This window comes from Thamnophis sirtalis, unplaced genomic scaffold (assembly GCF_051295495.1).
Source record: "Thamnophis sirtalis isolate CommonGarterSnake01/CBP01778 unplaced genomic scaffold, rThaSir2_p1.2 scaffold_9, whole genome shotgun sequence".
Taxonomy (NCBI): domain Eukaryota; kingdom Metazoa; phylum Chordata; class Lepidosauria; order Squamata; family Natricidae; genus Thamnophis; species Thamnophis sirtalis.
Window position 1 is genome coordinate 24,168,847 of NW_028261389.1, and position 23,714 is coordinate 24,192,560.

The 23,714-nt window shown below is 39.0% G+C and overlaps 1 protein-coding gene across 2 annotated transcripts in view; it reads left to right on the forward strand.

Annotated features, from left to right (window-relative positions):
• The window catches only part of CHST11 (carbohydrate sulfotransferase 11), a 201,494-nt gene that overhangs the window by 68,351 nt on the left and 109,429 nt on the right, over nt 1-23,714 (forward strand). The gene's annotated exons all lie outside the window — the stretch shown is intronic.

The following is a 23,714-nucleotide window of genomic DNA, read 5'->3' on the forward strand; positions in this document are numbered from 1 at the left end:
GAGAATGCGGTGGCTGGATGGAGTCACTGAAGCAGTCGGTGTGAGCTTAAATGGACTCCAGAGGATGGTAGAGGACAGGAAGGCCTGGAGGAATGTTGTCCATGGGGTCGCAATGACTTCCCAACTAACAACAACAAGAAAGAGAACCTTGGTCACCATAATAGGCTAAACATTACCTGAAAATTACTGTTTAATTAGTGGAGAATTTGGAAATGATAGGGAAAGGTCAAAACCTCGTTGTGCTAGCTATCTTTTCCTGCAGCTCAGTTCTTGCTGCTTCTGCTCCCTATAGCTCTGAAAATATATATACAGAACCTTGGCTGAGAGAGATAAAAGCAGCCAGGGAAATGAGAAGTGCTCCTTCTGAAGCTTTACAATAGATGGCATCCTCAACATATTGTGTTTAAATTCTTTGATTCTGTCTTCACTTCACATCCATCTCAAAAGATACTATAATTAAAACTTCCGGAGCTTTTTACGGTGCTGCACTTTGTGGATCCCAGGATGTGGGCCTTCTCTGCTGAGCGCATCTGCTATATGGAACATCTCCCCCCCCCCCCCGAAGTCAGGTTGGCTCCATTCCTGTTGGTTTTCTGGAATTCCCTCAAATCCTGTTTATCCTCCTCCTTCTGGATTGGAGGTCCCAGGAAACCAGTGAGATCTTGAGGTAATGCCATATGTTTATTAACATATGATGTTCTATCTTAGGCTTTGTAATTTTTAATTGCAGTTTACGTCACTTTTTTCAGCATATAACTTAGATGAATAAGTAAATAATAATGGAGAAGGTGGCAGGATGCAAAGCACTTCACCAACCTTTTTGCTTACAAAAAACCTTTTTGCTTACTCATAATAATAGTGGGAGAAGTTGCAAAGATGGTAGGGATCATTTTGAGAAGGGGAAGGACTGGCTGAGAGTTTCTTTACCAGTTTACCTGCTGCTAAAGATGTATTTTGTAACGCTCACCATGGCAGCCATTTTTCTGACACAACATTTGACTTGGTAACTCCCCTCAAAAGTTGCTGACTTCTGACCTAGTTTAATATTTACCAAATCAAATCTTTTCACTATGGAACGATCTCCCCGTGGAGATTCGTACCCTCACCACCCTCCAGACCTTCCGCACAGCCCTCAGAATCTGGCTATCCCGTCAGGCCTGGGGCTAAGACTGTAACCTGCCCGAATGGTATGAATGTTGTGTTTTTAATTATGTATTGTCTTATATGTTAAAGTTTGTCTCCCCCTCCCCTTTGGGTTGTGAGCCGCCCTGAGTCCCCCCAGGGAAAAGGGCAGCATATAAATAAACTTCTACAATCTACACTAGAAACATATTATAAAATACGAACTTGCTTTTTCTTACTCTCTCTTTTTTTTATTCCAAAGACATGCAGAATAGAAAAATGGGATCAGGTGTATCTGGTAAAGCTAGAATTACTTGCTTTGATTTATACACTGAAATAGCACAGATAGGACGACAAAATGTTCTTCGCATTTTCATTTTTCTTTCTGGGAAAGGATGTGTGGCAGCAGCATCTGTTGTGCAGGGATGTGTGGCAACAATGACTAATGCCATTTATGCAGAATAGAAGTGAATCATTATGAATGGAAACAGTATGCATCTTTTGAGAAACTCCGCAATGGAGACTGGCCACCTTCCAGTCAACAAGTAATTACTTCACTGGGAGAAACTGCTGCCCAGACAGACATATCTCTGTAGAAGGAAGACGATCCTTAAAATATAGAAGCCAGTGATGTGATAAATATTAGATTCACACCTAACCTCTGTTCTCCAGAGTCACCTTTAAGCAAGTGGATTCCTATCCTGTTGACAACAGGTGATCTATAGCATGACTGGCCATTCAACAGAAACTTTTGTCTAGATCCAGTCTGAGTTGGTCACTGGAACCAGAAGTTTAGTCTTCCAAGTTTTTGGACTCATGCTGGAGCCAATCTTCAGAGAGCTTCTCTCTACCGGAATTGTGCTTTGGGTTATTTCATGCATAGTATTTATATGGTGCCTGGTTCTGTGTGGACCCCTAGTTATTGATTGGGGTATTGCTGGCCAAATCATTGCCTGTTTTGCCTAGAGTCCAAGGATGATCTGCCTGATTTTAGCCTTTTGCCCATCCATTTGCTCATAGCCTCCAAAAATGAAAATAAAGCTACCTGAGCACAGTGCATTTAACAGACGTTTTGTCGAGGTTATAGAAGTTCAGGTACTAAATATTTATTTTCAGCAAGACCAGAGCACTGTTCGTCCCTCACTCCCCCTCCCAAAAAGCCTCCATTAAAACAAGCAATCTATGGACACAATATTTCTCTCTGCTGCCTCATAAAATAGTAATAAAACAGCTGATCCTCTTTTTCTTGTGAATCATCATTATTTACCAAAAGAAAAAATGTTACCGCAAGCTTAGTTCCGATTTCCTATTCTTTGCTGCTTGATCCTTACACTGAAGTCAAGTAACAGTCTATGCATGTCAGGAATTTAAATCAACGTCATGTAAGATGGAAAAGGAAAGTTGGAATGAGGTAGTGTAAGATGGAATGTAAGATGGAAAAGGAGAATTGGAATGAGGTCAAAACCATAAATGGTTCATGGCTATGTGCGAAGGAAAGACAGAGTGGATTTACTTATGGAATCCTCCTCCACTTTTGAAGGAAGGAAAGATCATCTAGTACGGCTTTCTTTCAATGGAAAATGGGTTAGTTTTCCAGATACAGTATTTTTAGAAGACAAACAATTTATAGTACAGTTGCCTATTTTATCTGAAGATACAGTAACTTGTCCTTTTAAGAAATCAAAGTATCTACAGCAGTTATGACTTCTGCCATTCTTTCTCTTCCTCATTATTTGTGGTGGAATGTAGTCTGGAGTTGCAGGAAGAGAAATGCTCTATCCCAAAGAGAGAGCAAAACTTGGAATTTCTAGTGGGCAGGAAGAGAGCAAGATAAAACCATCCCTTGCAATTCACAGAGTATAATCTATAGTTGTAGAAGATACTTGCTTTTGTCTGGTAAGATTTCATTTGTAGGACAATAAAGACACTACTCAGAAGTAACTTCACATGTCATCTTTGGTTCTTTGGGCCTAACATCAACTGTCAATTCTTCTACCTCTTCTACTTCTTCTTCTGTTGTTGTTAGTTGCGAAGTCGTATCCAACCCATTGCGACCCCATGGACAATGTTTCTCCAGACCCTCCTGTCCTCTATCATCCTCTGGAGTCCATTTAAGCTCACGCCGACTGCTTCAGTGACTTCATCCAGCCACTCATTCTCTGTCGTCCTCTTCTTCTTTTGCCCTCAATCTTTCCCAGCATTAGGCTCTTCTCCAGTAGTAGTTAAGGGATGGACTAGTGAAGGAACATGAAAAAGGGATAAGCTGTATTTGAGATACATTGAATAGATTACTCAAATGTACAGTCTTTTATTTGTTGTCTTAATTCATTAAATAGCTAATTATGTTTCTATATCACCAAATCTGCCCAAGACTCACAGAAACCTATAATTAGCCACTAAACATTAGTAATACATGCTTACAATCAATAACTAATTGGGAGAATTAATGAAGTTTAATCACTATGTATTAAGTGATAAACTATTAAAACCAACAAACATTATGACAGAAATAATAAAGATGGGAGAATTAGTCACCAAATACTTTTTGGAACAACCTGATTTTTGTCATATTTTGCAAAGACATTGGAGAAGGAGCCATTAAGAGAGAACTATTCTATAAAACCGTAACCATGACCATGATTAGTATTTCCTAACCTCAGCTTCCCTCACATCATGGAAGTGAGGAACAACTAATAGTTTTTCATGGGATAATCTCATAGGTAGGAGAAGACGGTTCTCTGAGTACCAGGAATCCAGCTATTTAGCCCAGAGGAAGAAGGCCTTTCTCTTTGAAAAACAAATTATGACATCTGATTAGTTTACCTCAGTATTCAAGGAAAGACTTTCAGGAGGGAATTAGAAGGCTCCCTGTATAAAAAGACTCAGCACAGGGCATTGTATGTTTAACTGGGAAACTAACTGGTAAGTGATTTGTCGAAAACATCATTGACATGTATGTATTCCAGATCATGTCAAAGGAGAGTTTTAGAACAGTAAATGGAGGAGTGTCAAGGTTACTGTATAGTCAGGGAGAGGTAAAACATTACATCAGACAACAAGGGACAGAAATTCTTTTTCAACTCAATTCTGAATGTTTCAAGGGCTAAATTGTAATCCTGAATGACAAAAGATACAACAAACCTTGAGCTTCTCTTTAAAGAATAAAAAACCACTCCCCAGCAAGAGTAAGTCTGCAGTTTAGGCTTCTTGAGTTCCAGCATCTACTGGACTTTCAGGTGGCAGTGGTTGTGAGAAGCACGTTTGCACAGTTAGGGCACCAACTGAGCCAGTCAGGCATAATGAAAATTACATCTTTGTTAGGACCACAATGTACTTAACATGAGCTATCCTTGAAAAGTGTCTATGTTAGCCAAGCTATTTTCCATTGGAAGATCCAGGGTCAGAGGATGTTTATTTTAAAAGATCTCCATTAGCTACCAGTTGCTTACCAGGCACAATTTAAATGACTTAAGGCTTGATTATACATTAGATCTTTTCTCCAGCTAAGAACCTGTCTGAAGATCCCCCCCCCCCCCGTTTATTTTCCTGGCCAAAACTTCAGTTTTTGGATATACAGGAAATGATTTTCCAGAGCCATGCTCTGGAAATACCTTTTCCAAGGAGGTGCTCTAGACTGCTCCCTTTGCAGTATTTAAGAAGATGGTTAAAAAAACAACAACCCTATTTTGTCAAGCTGTTAAATTTTAAATATTTTAATTTTTGTTGTAATTGTTTTTGTTTTCTTAAGTTTTATGCACTTTAATTTTGTCTTTGTCAGGTGCCTTGTCTGCTCAAATAAACCCACTAACAAAATAAAATGGAAATATTCGGATAAATCACCTTTTGAGCATTGCAAGCCTATTGTGCATATAGAACATATATGTGTCCAGCTGAATTTGGTGAGGTTTATTCACAAAAATGAAAATAGTAGGATGGTGGGCTTTTAAACCAAATTAAGCAACATTAATTAAGATTGTAATTGCGATGTTGTGGCAGTTTCTGCAAAAAGGCAAGCCCTGATTCACTCTGCCCATTGTTTTATAATATACTAGCCGATAACCTGGCGTTGTTCAGGTATTTATTTATAGTGGGGAAATGTCCAGAACAAACATAATTTCTAATGTTGGATTTTCCCCCTTATGGAGTACTGTGAAGCTGTTACCATGGCAACTCCACTGCGCTGTACAGTAGAAGCCATTTTAAGGCTGTACAGTACAAGCCATTTTAAGGCACAACAGGCTGTATCTTAACAGAATACACACCTTGAGGGGTGTTAGGGGTGTCTTACCCCCACAGTATTTGTTTCCAGAGAGTAAGTCATCTGTGTACCAAATTTGGTTGAAATTGCTCGAGGTGTTCCAAAGTTATGCTGGAACACACACACAACCATTTTTATACATATAGAAAGAAGAAGAAAAACAAAACATCTGGAAAAACAAATTTATAATTTCTGCTTCTCGTTGCATGTATTAGATATTAAAAAAATAAAAATAAAAAGAGTGTCCTAGCACACTCTCTGCTCCTAGCCACTGGATAAGGAAATAATCCATTTCTGGGGTCCTGGAGGCAAAGGGGACACAATAGGAAGTGATTGATTACAGTTAAGCTTCTGAACTAAGTTTGTCTCCTGCTCACTTCAGGGGTCCATCGATGTAGCTTTTTTGGCTGCAGTTTCAAACTGTTGTCTTCTTCACGAGGCTTTCCCTTTCCCTTCACCTTCATGTTGCTTTGAATTTCTAATCTGAAAGCTGTTGAAGCACAAGTCAGAGATAAAATTACGCGTTGTCATCAGTTTTCCTTCACAGATAAGCTGTGCTTGTGATGGAACGTTATACAGTGAAAGTAAGACTTTGAGGACAAGTAAGACTTTTCTTTCCTGACAAAAATCACATTGTGTACCTTTCTCAAAGCTTGTGGAGATGGGGGAAGGGAAGTAGACAGGGAAATGTTTGCTTGTCAGATATCAGAACAAACAGCTTTTCAAAGTAATTGTATCCCCCTGTATTTTTCTACTTCTCCGAATTGACTTTATTCTACAGTCGTCCCTCCTACTAAAGTCAGCACTAATATAGTAGGTTTAACTTTATACATAGGCAATGATTCTTTTTGGAATGAAAGTGTGTTGCATATCATCACAGTTACTGTGTTTATGTGTGGTGTGTGTGTGTGTGCGTGCGTGCACCCTTTCTTCAGGTCCTACAGACATTACATGCAATCCTATTTGCAAATGAACACATTTAAATTCTTCATCTCTCTTCTAGCTCAACTTGTACAATGAGAAAGCTCAAGTGTATCCAATCTGGAACTTTGGCACTGCAGTTCCCAGAATTCCCAGTCAATATGGCCTAGCAATTCTGCCTAACAAATTCTGGCATTTGTTGTCCTTTCAGATCTGGAGGGTGTCAGCTGGTTGTGTATAGAACGGATGTTTAGAACGATCAATTGAAAAAGGTTGCCCATTTATAACACCAACTAAATTCTTTACAGAGTCTAATAAATGTAAAATCTAAATTAGAAGTAGAAGTGGATTCTCAAAAATGTTCTCCTACTGGAAAGGGATGTAGTGGCTCAGTGGCTAAGACACTGAGTTTATTGATCAGAAAGGTTGGCAGTTCGGTGGTTCAAATCTCTAACGTAACAGAACTTGTCCCAGTTTCTGCCAACCTAGCAATTAGAAAGCATGTAAAAATGCAAGTAGAAAAATAGGAACCACATTTCGTGGGAAGGTAACAGTGTTCCGTACACCTTCGGTGTATAGTCATGCCGGCCACATGACCACGAAACATCTTCGGACAGCGCTGGCTCTTTGACTTTGAAATGGAGATGAGCACTGCCCCCTACAGGCATGATTGACTAGCACATATGTTGGAGGGGAAACTTTACCTTTACTTTTACTGGAATCTTTGCATTTATTCTCCTCTCCAAGCACTTAACGAACTCTGAGAATATATCCTAGCTTAGATTTCAAGAGAATGCTCAGGAAATGTCTCACTGCATTCAGTTAGAATTGCAACTATATTGTGCCCATAGGAATGAGGCTTTTCATTCAGAACCAAGGCATTCAAGTTGGCACCTTTATATAGCAACCACATAGAATGGCCTAAGAGCAAGAGATGACTTGCTCAGGCTCAAGATCACTTAAAAGATAAGAGCTTTTTAGGAGATAACAGAAACAAAACTTTTATTGCTGTGAATAAAATATTGTCAACATGTGACATGTATCCTAGCACCAATCTGTTGGTGAGAGACTGGTAAATGGAAAGCAGGGTGTAACATATGGCATGATGATTTTCCCTCTCCCTTAATCACAGTGGCAATATAAACAGGTAAAACCAGAGCTCCCCCTTTAATGGGTTCTCTGTGGTAAGGTAATTACTTATCATCAAAGCTCCTTGAAATCCTTAAAGAAAGGTGTTAGATGAGAAGACAGAACTGTTAATGGTGTTTGTAAACCCATTGAAGTTTTGCTAATGAGATTCTGTTTCATCTATTATACAGTGGAGAAAAGGATGGTGATCAACCCATTCAGAATGCTAATCAGATGTACTGGAAGACTGTTTGAAGTATAAGATACCATAAGAGCCTTTCCTCAATTGCACCTATCACAATATAAACATCCTTTGCAACATCATTTTTGCCCCATGTCCTCATTTCCTTCATTTCATCTCCAATCCATGACTTAGATAGGCTTAAGGTGGATTTAACATAAAGCTAACAGCATCCAGGGACAGCCACAACTTTACTTTGTGACTCCTTCCTAGAGGAAAAACGTGTTATAAGCTTGAATGATTGACAAAAGAGCAGAGGGGCAACCCAGGTAATTAAAGATGGTTAAGAGAACACTGGTTGCCATGAATGTATTTAAATCTCCAGGACTGCCAATTACGTGTGAGGGCCTTTGATTGAGCTTGGTGTTGTCATTCCAGAGCCACTTTGTGTGATTTTTGAGGAGGACTGGGGAAAAGGACATGTCTTTATTTTCAAAAAGGCGGGGAAGAGGGAAAGGAGCTATGCCACAACAGACTTAATGTTGATGGCAATAAATATTCCTTATTTATTTAAAATATTTTGTCCCACTTTTCTATTTAAGAAATGCTCAGAGAAGCATCTGGTATGCTACCTTGAGGTCCTGGAGGAAAAAGAGCTTATAAACAGAATAATTAAATAGTTTAAGAAGAAAATTTTTAAATGCATACAAGTGTAAATTTACATACTTACATGACTGCACAATATCTTTCATGTATAAGTGATGTAAAGACCTGAAAAGAAGTTAAAAATAGTAGTCCAAAAATGGAACATGAAATAAGAGGTATTGAAATACAACTCAATCTAGTTTACCCAAACACTGTGCATTATTCCTTTTGGTAAGTGTCTCTCCTTGCAAACCAAATTAGCTTCCACAATATCCAGTTTATACATTCCTTTTTTGTTTTTTAAGTCAGAATCAGAATAGAGTTGGAAGGGACCTTGGAGGTCTTCTAGTCTGCTCAAGCAGAAGATCCTATACCATTTCAGACAAGTGGCTGTCCAGTCCCTTCTTAAAAACCTCCAATGATGAAGCACCTCCGATTTCTGAAGGCAAGCTGTTCCACTGGTTAATTGTTCTCATCATTAGGAAGTTTCTCCTTAATTCCGAGTTGCTTCTCTCCTTGATTAGTTTCTATCCATTGTTTTTTGTCCTGCTTTCTGGTGTTTTGGAAAGTAAATTACTGGAATGGAAATTTTAGGCTCACTTGTGATCGTAAGATGAGAACTACCCATAAATAACTCAAGCTGGCGAAAATAATTAATACTCCCTCCTCTCATTTTTCCTTACAACAGTAAGTCTGTGAGGTGAGTTGGGCTGAAAGAGAGTGACTGGCCCATATAGTCGCATGTCTCACGTACAACTATAACTCACTACCTTCCAGTTCCTGGCCAGGTGTCTTCTCTGATTTAATCCCTGTATCAACAAACCATTTCAACATATTTCTTTTGTATTGGTCACCCACTTTTATATTCAGTCGACATTGATTCATCACTGATTTGTTCTTGAACCTATTCTCATCTTATTGTGCCTCCTTATGTCACATTATCAATTTCTGCTTCTTTCATTTCCCTTTTATGTTTCCTCTGACATACAAGTGGGTGGAAGCACACTTTCTGACACTGGTGTTTTTGCTTTTAATAAACATTCATTTCTCACAAAAGACTACCATGCAACTATTTTTTTAACCAACATTTGCATGGTAAAAAAAAATCCATTAGTTTCCCCATCTTTTGTAATAACGTTACTGATGAACATTTGTTTATTTGATTGTTCCAGATTTTCACCATTTATATATCTTGCAATTCTCACTTAATTTTTCTCTTTGGTCTTGGATACATTTATTTTCAGATCTGTACTGTTCATTGCATTGGGTAAACAATCTAATATTTGCTGCAAATTGTCCAGTTTTCTAGTCAATAATGTTTCATGATGGTCCATTGGTCTACATGCAAAAGTAAAGTTATGTACTCAGCCAATGAACATCTGGTGTTACCACAAACATTCCTTAAACATTTTTCCATAAGTGCATTCAAGGATCAAAGAAAGATCATTCTCTCTGCGCAATCACAATTTAAAATATATATTCTGTCTTTAAAACTATGGCTTTAAAAATGCTGTTGATGCACTTAAGCCTTCAATAAATCAATCAGAAGATTAAGAAGTGAAAGAAAGCTGAGAGGATAATATCAAGGATTGGAATTACCGTAGATGTTATGCAGTGAGGAATTCTCCAAAACATGAACTGAGAAAAGCCCACTTCCAGATGGAATAGCCTTCCATGACTCTGACTTTGTAAGAAATGGAAAGTAATAAAGAAGCCACTCTGGCTGTTCTTACTGACCAAGCAAATTTTGCAAGAACAGGTGCATGCAGAGAAATTGACGGCATTTATTTCATGCAGAAGATTTTGACAATTTACTCAAGACTGTCGGTACAGAAAAATATTGAAGTTCAGTGTTATTGAAATCAGAGAAATACAGCGGGAAAAGCTGTTGAATAAAATGATAAATGATATTTCTTTGATAATAATCATTAGTTTTATGGAAATGAGGTACATGCAGGCGTGGGATTCAATTTTTTTTACTACCGGTTCTGTGGGTGTGGCTTAGTGGGCAAAGCATGGCTTGGTGGGCGTGGCAGGGGAAGGTTACTGCAAAATCCCCATTCCCTCCTAATCACCTGGGATTCGGGAGGCAGAGAATAGGTGGGAGTGGGGCCCCTCAGAGGTGGTATTTACCGGTTCTCTGAACTACTCAAAATCTCCACTACCAGATCTCCAGAACTGGTCAGAACCTGCTGAATACCACCTCTGGGTACAGTTGGCTTCAAACATTGATTTATTTATTCAATTTTGACTTAATAAATTGGGTGACGCTCCCCAATCTGGTTATTCCCACTGTGATTGAAACAAACGGTGATTTAATATGATGTGTGAACTTGATCTATATATGTGAGCAGTAGGTGGTAATGTACTGTGATCATCTGCTGTTATTCTGAAAGTTTTCTACATTAATTTATTCAATAAGACTTAATGAATCCAACAAGGATAATGAGCAGCCTTTGTTTCATGCTGAAAATCTTAGAACTAAACTCTTTACTATTCTGTTCCTTGCTTCTGGTTCTCTGCTGGTCCTGCCTACTGCCTTGATTATAATTGAACAGGCTAGCATCAGTCTCCTTTACATTCTAGGAGACAGTTGAACTGAATGCATTATTTTTGTCTTCATTCAAAATAAAACAAACACACTTCAGATATAATAAACCTTTTATTATAAAGTTATTTAAAAATCACCCTGGTGCATCTGTATACTGAACTGGCCTGCTGATTTAATCTGAAGAAATAGACTTGGGGTGATTAATTAGTAAGGATGTTTATTAAATGGTGCCTGAACCTTGTTTTGATTGGATCTGATTTCAAAAGGAGATTATTTTACTTTGAAGAGTTAAGAGAAGCTGACTGGGGGACATTTGCTTTGTATGCAAAAGGACCAGAATCACTCCCTGGTATTCCCAGGTAAAGTTTGGAGAAGCTTTGGAGCAGTGGTGGGATTCAATTTTTTTTTTACTCCCAGTTCTGTGGGCGTGTCTTGGTGGGCATGGCTTGGTGGACATGGCAGGGGAAGGATACTGTAAAATCTCCATTCCCACTCCACTCAAGGGGAAGGATACTGTAAAATGTCCATTCCCACCCCATTTCAGAGGGAGGTTACTGCAAAATCCCCATTTCCTCCTGATCAAGTGGGACTCAGGAGGCAGAGAATAGATGGGAACAGGGCCACTCAGAGGTGGTATTTACCACTTTCTCTGAACTACTCAAAATTTCTGCTACCGGTTCTCCAGAACTGGTCAGAACCTGTTGAATACCACTCTACTATGGAGATGCTGTTTATAACCATCCTGGACATAAACTAAATAAACCAACGATCCAGCAAAAGCTTCATATTTTAGCAGAGTTTAATAAATAGGATTCAGTACAGAAGGGCAGCCCTCACGTCTAGACTGGCTAAATACAAAATGAATCTAAAAAAGTAATATTCAGAGCAACATTAAATCTCACCTAAAAACTCAAGTAAACATCCCTTACCCGGGAGAAGTAAATATTGAACTATAAGTTAAATGTGGAAAATGAGTTACTTGTTCCTCTTTCTTCTTGAAACTGTTGGAAGAAATGTCCTTCTGGGTTCAGTTCCAAGTGGGGAGAAAGATATTGGGAAACATACTTGAGAGACCGCCTCCTGCCAATTACCTCCCTGCGACCTATAAGATCACATAGATTGGGCCTCCTCCGAATACCATCCACCAGTCAGTGTCGACTGGCAACTACACGGAGGAGGGCCTTTTCAGTAGCAGCTCCGACCCTTTGGAACGATCTCCCCGTGGAGATTCGTACCCTCACCACCGTCCAGACCTTCCGCACAGCCCTCAAGACCTGGCTATCCCGTCAGGCCTGGGGATAAGATCACAATCTGTCCCCACCCGAATGAAGAATGAATGTTGTGTACTATTTTACTCTTATGTATTGTTTTATGTTTATTGTTTATACCCCCCCTCCCTATTTTATGTAAGCCGCCCTGAGTCCCCGCGGGGAAAAGGGCGGCCTATAAATATTAATAAAATACTAAAAAAATACTAAAAAACATGATGGCTGTTTGGAAAGATGGTTTTTAATGGTGGACAGGATCACATGCCTTTTCTTCACATGGGTGAAGAAAAAAAAGGGAAGAGATGCTGAGAGTGCCTGAGTTTTACACCCTCTCTGGGCTTTTGAATTAGATCTTATATTCTGATTGGTTGTCAGACTCCCAAGGGGCCATGCAGGGGCAATTCTGTAGGCTGTCCTGAGTCCCAGGCTTGGTTGACTCTTGCTGGGTGATGATGTAATGAAAGGGCTTTGGGATTCCTATTATGGCTCTGTCTGAAGGAGGTAGATCTATGTTATGTAGAATAGATTGGCCCTAATGGCCCATTGACAAAGGTGTGGGCGGGGCGAGTTTCTGCCTCCCTTTTAAGAGAAATATTCTGCCCTTTTTATATTTCCTAAAAGATCTCATTTTCCTAGGAGAGGGGTGGGTGCTAACTTGCTACAAAACCTACAGACTTCTGAAGTGAGATACCTCCATTTTGACTTGAGCAAAAGGGTCAATCAATTTGTCTTTTCACACTGGGAACTCTCTTCTGAACTTATCCATTGCGAGTGAGATTAAAATTAACTCTAATCAACCAGAGAATACAATTCAATACATCAGCGACAAATTCTAGATTATGAAAGTATAGTATTCTACCCCCACAGCCTCCCCCTTTAAAATCCCTTCCCCTTTAAGGAATGAAAGGAGATGCCCCCACACACAGAGCTTTCATGTCTCAACTGAGATTTGAAAGTTATCCCGAATTCCTTAAAGGGATTGGGAGTCTATAAAAGCAGCAAGAAAAGGGCATGCAATTTGTTTAAATAGCTTTTATAAACACAATCCATTTCAAGCTATCTCTTTGTTGATGAGTTTGGGGTTGTACAGGTGTTTCTATGTAGCCAAGGGAGACAGAAAATAAGAGCCATTGGAAGCATCTCAGAACATTTAGCCTACTTCTGACTCTTAATCTCATCCCGTTTTATTGTGCTATTTCAATTCTCTTTCATGCTGCTTTAATTCAATATTTTTCTATCACTATTATATTCTACCGGCTAATTACATTCTTCTCATTCACCAGCAAGACATTTTGTGGCCTCTAAATATTGCTGAATTAAAATGCACAGCAGTCTAGCCCCCTGGACTAGTGGTGAGGGATGCTATGGAAATTGGCCAACTCAAGGTGGAGCTGGTTCTTTCTCTTTCAAAAATAATCATAATAATAATAAATCCAAAAGATAAAACCATTGCTAAAAAACTATGTTAAAAGCAAATAAACAAAGCAAAGCAAAGCAAAGCAAAGCAAAGCAAAACATCAAGCAATACAAATTGCAGATAAAATTCATAGTTAAATGCTTAACATTAACTAGGCATTCATAGTTAAAAGAGAAAAGCATACGTGGAAGACAAATTGTATGTAATTTAGATTTATCACATGGAATAATTTTTTTTAAAAAATGGTGTATTGAATAAGCCCTACTATTGCAGTTCTCACTTAACGCTGCACATAAACCAATTAAGCCACTGGCTTAGCATTATATGTGAGCCCAGAAACTGTCACTCTAGTTACGTGATGTGCAGGGTTGGAACTTGGTTGTCTGAACTTGGAAACATGGTTACTTCAAGCTTAAATGAGAATCTATTAATCACACTTGATAGTTGGTTAGTCTTTTTAAGCAATATGTCTAAGCATGTCATTCAAAACTGAAACTAACAATTAGCTGAACTTCTTCTTTGTGGGAAAACAGATTTCTGTTTCATGTACTCAGGATAGGATTCAAACAATATAGCAACCGGTTCTCTGCCTGATTGCTGGGTGGGCGTGGCCATAGTGGGCATCGTTTATTCGGCCTCCTGCACCACGGTGGGGGGGGGGGGACAGGACGTTTTTGCCCTTCCCAGGCTCCAGAGACGTTGCAAAAGCCGGGAGGGCAAAAACAGCCTCTCCCGGACTCCAGAGGACCTCCAGCGGGCAGAAACGGGCCCATTTCCAGATTTCCGGAACTTCTGGGAGGCTGTTTTTTTGCTTTCCCAGAGCCTCTGTGTGAGCCTTGTACTTATCTGGCATCAAAAACGGGCTTTGTGGAGACTCTTGGGTGGGTCAGGGTGGGGCAGGTTGGGTGGGGCTAGTCAGCCCTTGCAACTTCCTGTTTGGCGAACCTGATGTAAAATTAGCATCCAGTTTGCCCGAACTGGTCCAAACCGGCTGAATCTTACCTCCGCGTGTACTACTGCTTCTTCCCCTTTATTAGACCTCTGACCTAATAAACTGCACTATAATTGATTATTACAGATATAATATTTTATTTTTTTTACTTTTAAAATCTGATACAAATCTTAATTATTTAGTACAGCCTTAATTACCTGTTTCTGTGCCTGGACCTAGAGCTCTGAATTTGTAACAGAGCCTGTTTCCTGGTTGTGTGAATAGCTGTCTATTTTTCCTGGCTGCTGGATGTGTTCATTCATTGTATATGTATTTGTTTTGATTTCCTACAGGTAGTTAACTTATGACCACAATTGACCCCAAAATTCTGTGGCTAAGTGAGACATTTGTTAAATGAATTTTGCTCCATTTTACAACCTTTTTTTGTCACAGTTGTTAGGTGAATAACTGTAGTTGTAAATAACATGGTTGTTAAGTGAACCAGGCTTGTCCATTGACTTTGTTTGTCAGAAGGTTGCAAAAGGTGATCACATGAGCCTTGGGACCAAGTCATAAGTGTGAACCAGTTGCCAAGCATCTGAATTTTGATCACATGATCATGGGAATGCTACAAAGGTTGTAACTGTGAAAAATGGTCATGTCACTTTTTTCTAAGTTTGAACCGTCACTAAATGTACTGTTGTGTCGAGGACGGCTTGTATTTAATATTGTTAGCTGCCCCACATTGTGTCTTTGAGATGGAGAGCAATAAAAATGAAATCAATCAGTGTGGGGCTGAATATTTAATTGTACTATGGGGTTATTTTTTGAACTTGGTTGTTTTCATGCAAATGTTTACTATATTGAGTTCTTTATTGAATTACATAACAACAGTGCTTATAGGGAGAGGGGGGTTTGCTCTCATTTTATGTACATTTTATATACATGATATTACTAGGTAACATCAGCAGTGCTAACAGGGAGTTGCTTTTCTTCTCATTTTATACAATATCTATCTACATATAAAGTGTGTGTGTGTGTGTGTGTGTGTGTGTGTGTGTGTCTGTGTGTGTTCCAGCATAACTCTGGAACATCTCGAGCAATTTCAACCAAACTTAGTGCGCAGATGACTTACCCTCTGGAGAAAAATACTGTGGGGGGTAAGACACCCCTAACACTCCTTGGTGTGTGTATTCTGTAAAGATACAGTCTGTTGTGCCATACTGCTGTACTGGCTTCTACTATACAGCGCAGTGAAGTTGCCATGGTAACAGCTTCACAGTACTCTATAAGGGGGTTCCCTCCCTGGTAAGGGGGAAAATCCAACATTAGAAATTATGTTTGGTCCGGACATTTCCCCCCTATAAATAAATACCCAAGCAACTCTGGGTTATCGGCTAGTATGCATATAAAATGAGACCAAACCCCATTCCCTATTAGCACTACTACTTAGATGCTACTTAGTTTGATAATGATACCTCTACTTGAAAACACCCAAGATCACAGAGCATCAAGGACTTCTGGTTCAAGCCTGAGCTACAAATATTTTCTTCTAATTGTGGTATAATATTGGGGGAAAAAATTATTAGTCTGGAGGGGGGGGCTCAAAAATCATTGGGTAGCAGTAGTACAGCATGTGCTGTTTCTGAAACCAACACATCGTTCAGAAAATCCAACCCACCTTTCCGTTTATCATTCACCTTATTGACCTAAAAGTTTTACAATTGCACTGTCAAAGAGCCTGCATTTCTTATAATGACTCAGTCCAGCCATTCAGAGGTTATTGTCCTGATGTAACAAGGGAATAAGGTCACAGAAAGGTCAAACTGGTTCACAGCAAAAAGAAAAGGACTATGTCCTATGCTACTGTAAACATCTCCCAGAATTTTGGCACATGATCTGTCTTTTGAATGTGTTTGGTTGATGATTTTAGTTTTGTCTGGTTGTTTAATGATCCAATTAATCCTGTCTCTTTTTTCAGCACAGTTTCATTTTGAGTTACATAAGTTATTCATTTATTTAAAGAATGTATATGTCATCTACTCCCTTAATGGTTCTATGTGGCATGTAAGATACTATAAAAACATAATTAATGTCCATTTAAAAATGTAATGATCAAAACACACAAATGCTCAAATGCTGGCATTTTAAAGCCTTGGGAACATAAACAAATATTGAGTTGCTTTTTATACTTTAATTGCCATGACCGTTTAATCTGTGATATGAATCTTGCCAAGGAGAAAACTGAATTCATTAATACAAAATACTATAAACCCATAATAGGACCACAAAACATACCCCTCTGATGTCCCAATATCAGATGTGGGAAGCATGCAATTCCCTAATTGCCTTGGCCCTTAGACTTGTAGAGCTTTATATTCTTCTACGAGGAGTACCTTGAACTTGGCTGCAAAGTCAGCCAACAACCAGGAAAATAGTTTCAGGGTTAAAATAGTGTGGAACACAAGGAAGCCTTCTGAAGCACTCACGATACCATATTCTAGATCAGTGTTTCTCAACCTTGGCAACTTGAAGATGTCTGGACTTCAACTCCCAGAATTCCCCAGCCAGCATTCGCTTCAAGTTGCCAAGGTTGAGAAACACTGTTCTAGATGAGCTGTAATTTCTAGAGAGTGTTGGCAGGTCACACAATGAAGAGCACATTGCAATAATCAACCATGACATTTTCCAACAGATGAGTCACTGAAAACAGGTCTTACTTTTGCAAGTAAGTCTGGACTTTCTCTGTCAATCAATGTTGACCAAAAAACCCCCCTCTTTTTCCCACTAATATTATGTGGATGTCCAGCATCAGCACCAGAAAGATAACCTGATGGCAGAGTTCCCCCACAAAGGGAATTCAATCCCATCCAGAAAGTACTCATGGTCAAAATCTTAATAGAGTTTGGAAGAGGACCTATGTAACCATCTCTGCCAATTCACTCAGGTATTTGCCAGGTAGAGCAACAGAATTCCTGTGTTCATCTGTCTATTCAGAACAAGATGCATCCTGTTTAAACGGGCAAATACACCTATATATTCTTCAAGGCAACTAAAATGCTTTTGGTGAACATTTTCATTAAATGAAGTACATTTTATATTTTACTTTTATATAAATAGGATTGTGATCATTCAAAATCAACCGGAAAGCTGATTTAATTCTTAAAAATGCAACCCACTAGACAGATAGTTTGTAATACATTCCTAACATGAATACTCCAGACAGAGAATAAACAGAGACTGATGTCTAGGACTTAAGTTAACAGATCTCAAAGTCTTCCTAGCCACAGAATTGTAGGGTTAAATGAATCATATGGGAAAATGATGCCCGAGAAGGTAGTAATGAGGGACGTAGAAAGTTAAGGGAGGGGGCACTCCAAGAAATTAAATTTGTGTTTGAAGGATAAATCATTCAAATGAGAATCAGTAGGTGAAACAATATTGGTCTCCTGTGTCCCCTGATCCTAGTCAAAATTATAGCTGCAATAGCATTCCCCAGCCATTTGTCATTGTGATGTTATAGTATTGCAGAGGTCAAGCCAGTATCAAGGTACATTGTACTCCAGAAAATAAACCATTTGGATTCTAATATAGAATCCTTGGTTCAATATAAATTCTACCTTACAGTTCCCCTTACAGTGTTACTGCCAAATTACATATACACACATTGCTTGCATTCACATACATTTTTAACTCAATTTTAAAACTACACACAATTAAACCATAATGGGTGGGTTCACAGCTTCTGTTAAATCAAAGACAGATTGCTTGTGCTCCAAAATAATGATCCACTTAAAAAACATGGATCCACTCTAAGGCATTACCCCACATATTGACTGGAGTGAATGGATATTGTCATGCAATAAAATTTGTAGGGAAGTAGATCCGGAAAAATTGCAGTAATCAAGTTTTGGAGATTCAGGTATCTGCTTCTAAGAAATTGGTGGCCATGGAAATAAGAACTGTAAATAACTTCCACTGCTTGACATGAATCCTTCAGCCTTCTCCCAAACTAGGGATATTACCTTTCACTGGCAAGTGTTTTAATTCCCAAGAGCTACTGGGCTGGGGGGAAAAAAGGATGCTAGGGTTGAATGTGCTTAGGACAGGACAGGACAGAACAGAATAGAATAACAGAGTTGGAAGGAACCTTGGAGGTCTTCTAGTCCAACCCGCTGCTTAGGCAGGAAACCCTATAGCATTTCAGACAAATGATTATCCAATTTCTTCTTAAAAACTTCTAGTGTTGGACCATTTACAACTTCTGGAGGCAAGTTGTTCCACTGATTAATTGTTCTAACTGTCAGGAAATTTCTCCTTAGTTCTAAGTTGCTTCTCTCCTTGATTAGTTTCCACCCATTGCTTCTTGTTCTACACTCAGGTGCCTTGGAGAATAGTTTGACTGACTCCCTCTTCTTTGTGGCAACCCCTGAGATCTTGGAACATTGCTATCATGTCTCCCCTAGTCCTTCTTTCTATTAAACTAGACATACTCAGTTCCTGCAACCGTTCTTCATATGTTTTAGCCTCCAGTCCCCTAATCATCTTTATTGCTCTTCTCTGCACTCTTTCTAGAGTCTCAACATCTTTTTTACATTGTGGTGACAAAAACAAGGGACGCACGTGCTTAATATGTGCACTATCACCCATGCCTGGGGCATATTGTTTCAGAAATGGATTAAAAACCTATTGGGACAAAACTTTTCACAAGCAAACACAATGGAAAGTAAAGTCATTCAAGGTACCTCCTTTTTAAAAAAAGATTAATCACCATCTTGACCAGCCTTTTGGACCATCACTACCAGGAAAAGTGACTTTCACTGCAATCGCTCACAAAACTTGCAGTAATGAAACCTTGATTTAATAAGCCACTGTTCACTGTAGATGAAGTGAATCAAATTTATATCCAAATATACCTCCCCAATGCTGAACAAATTGATTCCACCCAAAACTGTGTGCATGAATTAAACGTTATTTCCACATAAGCCATTTGTACCTATTTATGCCACTTCTGTGCATTTATGTTATTTTATTTGTTCATCTGCCTGAAACGAACCAGAATTGAGGCTATTTGCAGAAATTTGCATTATGAGGTCAATGCAAGGATTAACTCCATTAACGTAAATCATATTTATAGTGAAAAGTTAACATTTTTTGAAATATCTTAGAAAAGTAAAATGAGATACAGCTCACAAAGCAATTTCTCCATATCTGTATACTTTAATGATCTAAATTAAAATTATGACAATAGCAACAATGTAAATACAATAACATTACTAGGGGGAAAAACCCATACTAGTGGTCTGGCTATTTACACTGAATTCTCAAAAAACAAGAGTATTCGTATTTAAGTGAAAACACAAAAATAATACAAGTATGATATATTTTAAAGGTCAGTCAATTATTTCTAACTTTGGTAGAAAATTCTGTTCTGCTCTTGCACTAGCAGATATTTTCATGCCATTCTGCTTTTGTCTGATCTGCCAAAGACTTTTTGACAAACTCCCTGCATAAATGTTCCTATTTGCTCACTTGACTTCACAAGGTGGAAAGCTGAGTTGACCTTGTGATATATTTTTCAACAGTATTTGCTGGTTAATGTGAGAGCTTCAGTACAAAATGCCTGCGGGGCACCATGTCACACAAGGCCACAGATGTCCCTTGGGTTTTGAGAATTTGGGAAGAGTTTTGATCTCTGCAGATGGTTAGCAATAGCAATAGCACTTGGATTTATATACAGCTTCATAGTGTTCTACAGCCCTCTCTAGGAGGTTTACAGAGTCAACAATCTGAGTCCTCGTTTTACTGACTTTGACAGGATGAAAGGCCGAGTCAACCTTGAGCCGGTCAGGATCGAACTCCTGGCAGTGGGCAGAATTAACCTGCAATACTGCATTCTAACCACTCTGCTACCATGGCTTTGATAAAAGATAGGGAGTGTTGATGAGGGAGAAGGTTAGGAACAAACAGAGCAGGTGGAATATGAAGGCTGAGGATGGGTTTCTTACTTTAAGGGAAGTAGCATTATTGAATCTGAGCAATGGTTGTTCTTGTTGGTGCCAATACTGAACTTCTCAGAGTGCTAGAACTGAAATGTAGCTGTATGATAGCTCTTCAAGGGAGACCAAGACAGGGGGAAAAAAGACCAAGAAAAATAATATACTATAGCTTACTTTATTGATGTAGGCTGATAGGATTTCTCCTTCCCACTCTCTTATAGGAGACTCACACCCTCCCTCACAGAGTCAGTGTGAGGCACTTTTGAATTTCTTTTTCACACTTTCTTGTTTTCCCAGGCTAAGTTCAGGTTTTCCACATTTTTCCTTCATGGCATGTACATCTCCACTCTACAGCTCCTCACAGGAATCCAATTATCTTTCTTTCTTTAAATAGTGCAATTTTAATATATAATTTAATTCACAAATTCATTCACGCCTGCACAGTTTCAAAGTACTGGAGTAGACAGAATTGCCTCTCTCTCTCTTTTTTTTTTATTATAAAAGGTTCAGTTTCACTCTTATCTTCCTGGAGCAGAAACATCTGGGGGTGAAGTGATGAGCATCAAAATCATTGCCAGTCTATTGCACTACTTGGAATATGTAGTACAGCATTTAAAATGGAGGATTATTTCCCTGAAAACATTGCAACAGTATTTACAAGATACTGTATGAGGAACATTTTCCAGTAGAAGCCTAGCAATTATTGGTAGCAAAATGTAGGCAATTCATTTTTAAGTAGGCAAAAAGGAGGAGAAGGTTTTTAGGAAGTGGAAGTAAACCATTATTATTAGAAGTCCACTGTTAAAAAAATAAGCAAAGTTTTACTGATATTGTGCCATGTAACAATTATAAATCATCCAGAGTCCTACACTGCTGTTGCTAAGAGACACATTTCTCAGTATCCAAGTTTCCATCTTCCTGTGATGTGTAAATATCATTGTAGTAACTGTCCTTGCTAACAGTAGAAAATGCCGCAGTTTGATACCATCAAAATGTCCATTCCAGGACAAATTTTGCAGCAGGCAGGAGTCTGAGGGAAGCAGTTTCACTCAGCCCTAACTGACATGAGAGATCCTTACTTGGAAAGGTGGTACCTTATACTGACTGAAGCTAGGAGCTTCAAATGGCTCCCTATAGAACCGTGATGGTGAACTTATGGCACACGTGTCACAGGTGGTACACAGAGCCCTCTTTGCAGGCACGCAGGCCATCACCCCAGCCCAACTCCACTGCACATGCGCATGTGCCACTCTATGACCACCTGGTCTTTGGGTCTCTGCCGCACATGCGCAGGAGCAGGGCACATGCAGGGCACATGCAAGAGCATGCATGGTGGTGTGGCGCATGCACGGGGGCATTTGCATTGTATTTTAGGGGCTAATGCAGCGTCCCTGTGCCCCATTTTGGCTTCCAGGTTGGTGCAGGAGGCCTTCCAGGCCCAAAATAGGGCACAGGGAGGAGTGCATGTCCCCTGCGCCCCGTTTTGGGCCTGGAAAGCCTCCTGTACCAACCTGGGAGCCAAACTTTGGTGAGGGGGGGTCAAGGTACATGCATCAGGGGGTGGGAAGCGCGGGGATTTCACACATGTATGTGTGGGGATCGTGCACATGTGCAGGGTCATGCGCGCATATGCAGGCAATGGGGGGGCATGCAGGAGTCACACATGAATTGCATTACAAATGCAGGTGTGCACAGTGTCACACGCACACATACACACACTTTGGCACTCGACAACAAAAAGGTTAGCCATCACTGCTATAGAAAAACATTTTTATTCCAAGTTGCTGTATTTGTGCCTGCAAAAGATTAGTGATTATTACCTTTCATGTGTTCTAATTTTAAGTAATTGCTCCAATTAGCTATTTGATTAAACAGTTAATTAAAATTATAGCACATGGTAATATCCATTCATTGGAACTGTGAAGGAAAATGGAAACATATAGGATTGATTAAGTGTTTGGATTTTATTGAGAGCATGCAGGTACACATTTGATAATTAAATAAACATGTATAATTACTTGTTTATTGAAGCCACTCAAGAGCCTACCAAGCTGTGGTACACCTCTCTGTAAAGAAGGTAAAGTCACACGTTGTTACAGTAAAATAACCTTTTAAAAAATATTGCCATTGAAATTAAGATTTATTTTTTAAATGTTTGAAACCCAAACACTTCTGCAGAGTCTCTCTGGTTTTTTTATACAGATTTTAATTCAATAAAAAATAAACTTGCCTCGGTTTATTTAAGATATTTCCTTATATTCTTTTTTCAGGCATATATCAGAGCTAATAGTAAGTTTATGGTGCATAGAGGCACATACATAGTACACATACATATTGACTTCCCCTTTGCTTTCTGCCACAATAGAAACCTTAGTCCAATATTCCTAAAGATAGAACGGCCTTGTGGATGGAAGTTTGCTAGTGACTAAAAGCACCACCAGATGTGGAATATGCTTTTTGCTGGATCTCCTATCACATAAATGGACCTCTTTATCTCCAGCCACATTTTTTCATTTGTGAAGGATACTAGGTTTTCTATCATGGCCTTTAACTAACTTAAATCTGGTAAACTTCTCTGTTTCTTTTTTCTTTTTAAAGTTAGATCTTTGATAATGTTACTGCAAAATGAAAACTATATGAAAATACAGTGCAAAACATTCTCCTCCAAATGCTTAGAACTAGAATGAGGTTTTCTTTTGTAATTTGTTTCATCTTTACATGGGTTTTAGTATAATGCAAAATTATTGCAATGATGAATGTTTTGGGATGGCTGAAATGCAAGTAATGTCATATTTTTCCTCTTAGATGTACATCTGGTTTTTGCTATGTGAAATATTTATGTGCGTGAGTGTGTACACCTGTGTCTGTATCTCACTTTTTAAAATAGAGATAGTCCTTGACTTATGACCACAATAGAGCCCAACATTTCTATTGCTAAGCGAAACAGTTGTTAAGTGGTTTTTGCCCATATTTTACAACCTTTCGTGCCAACGTTATTACGTGAATCACTGCAGTTGTTAAGCTAGTAAATATGGCTGTTAAGGGAATCTGACTTCCTCGTTGACTTGGCTTGTCAGAAGGTTGCAAAAGGGGATCATGTGACCTTGGGGACACTGCAACCGTCATAAATATGAACCAGTTGCCAAGCATCTGTGTCCATGTGGATGCTGCAAAGGGTTCTAAGTGTCACGAGTGGTCATAAGTCACTTTTTTCAGTGCTCTTGTAAGTTTAAACGGTAACTAAATGTTGTAAGTCGAGGACTTCCCTATATTTAATTCCTTGATGCATGCTT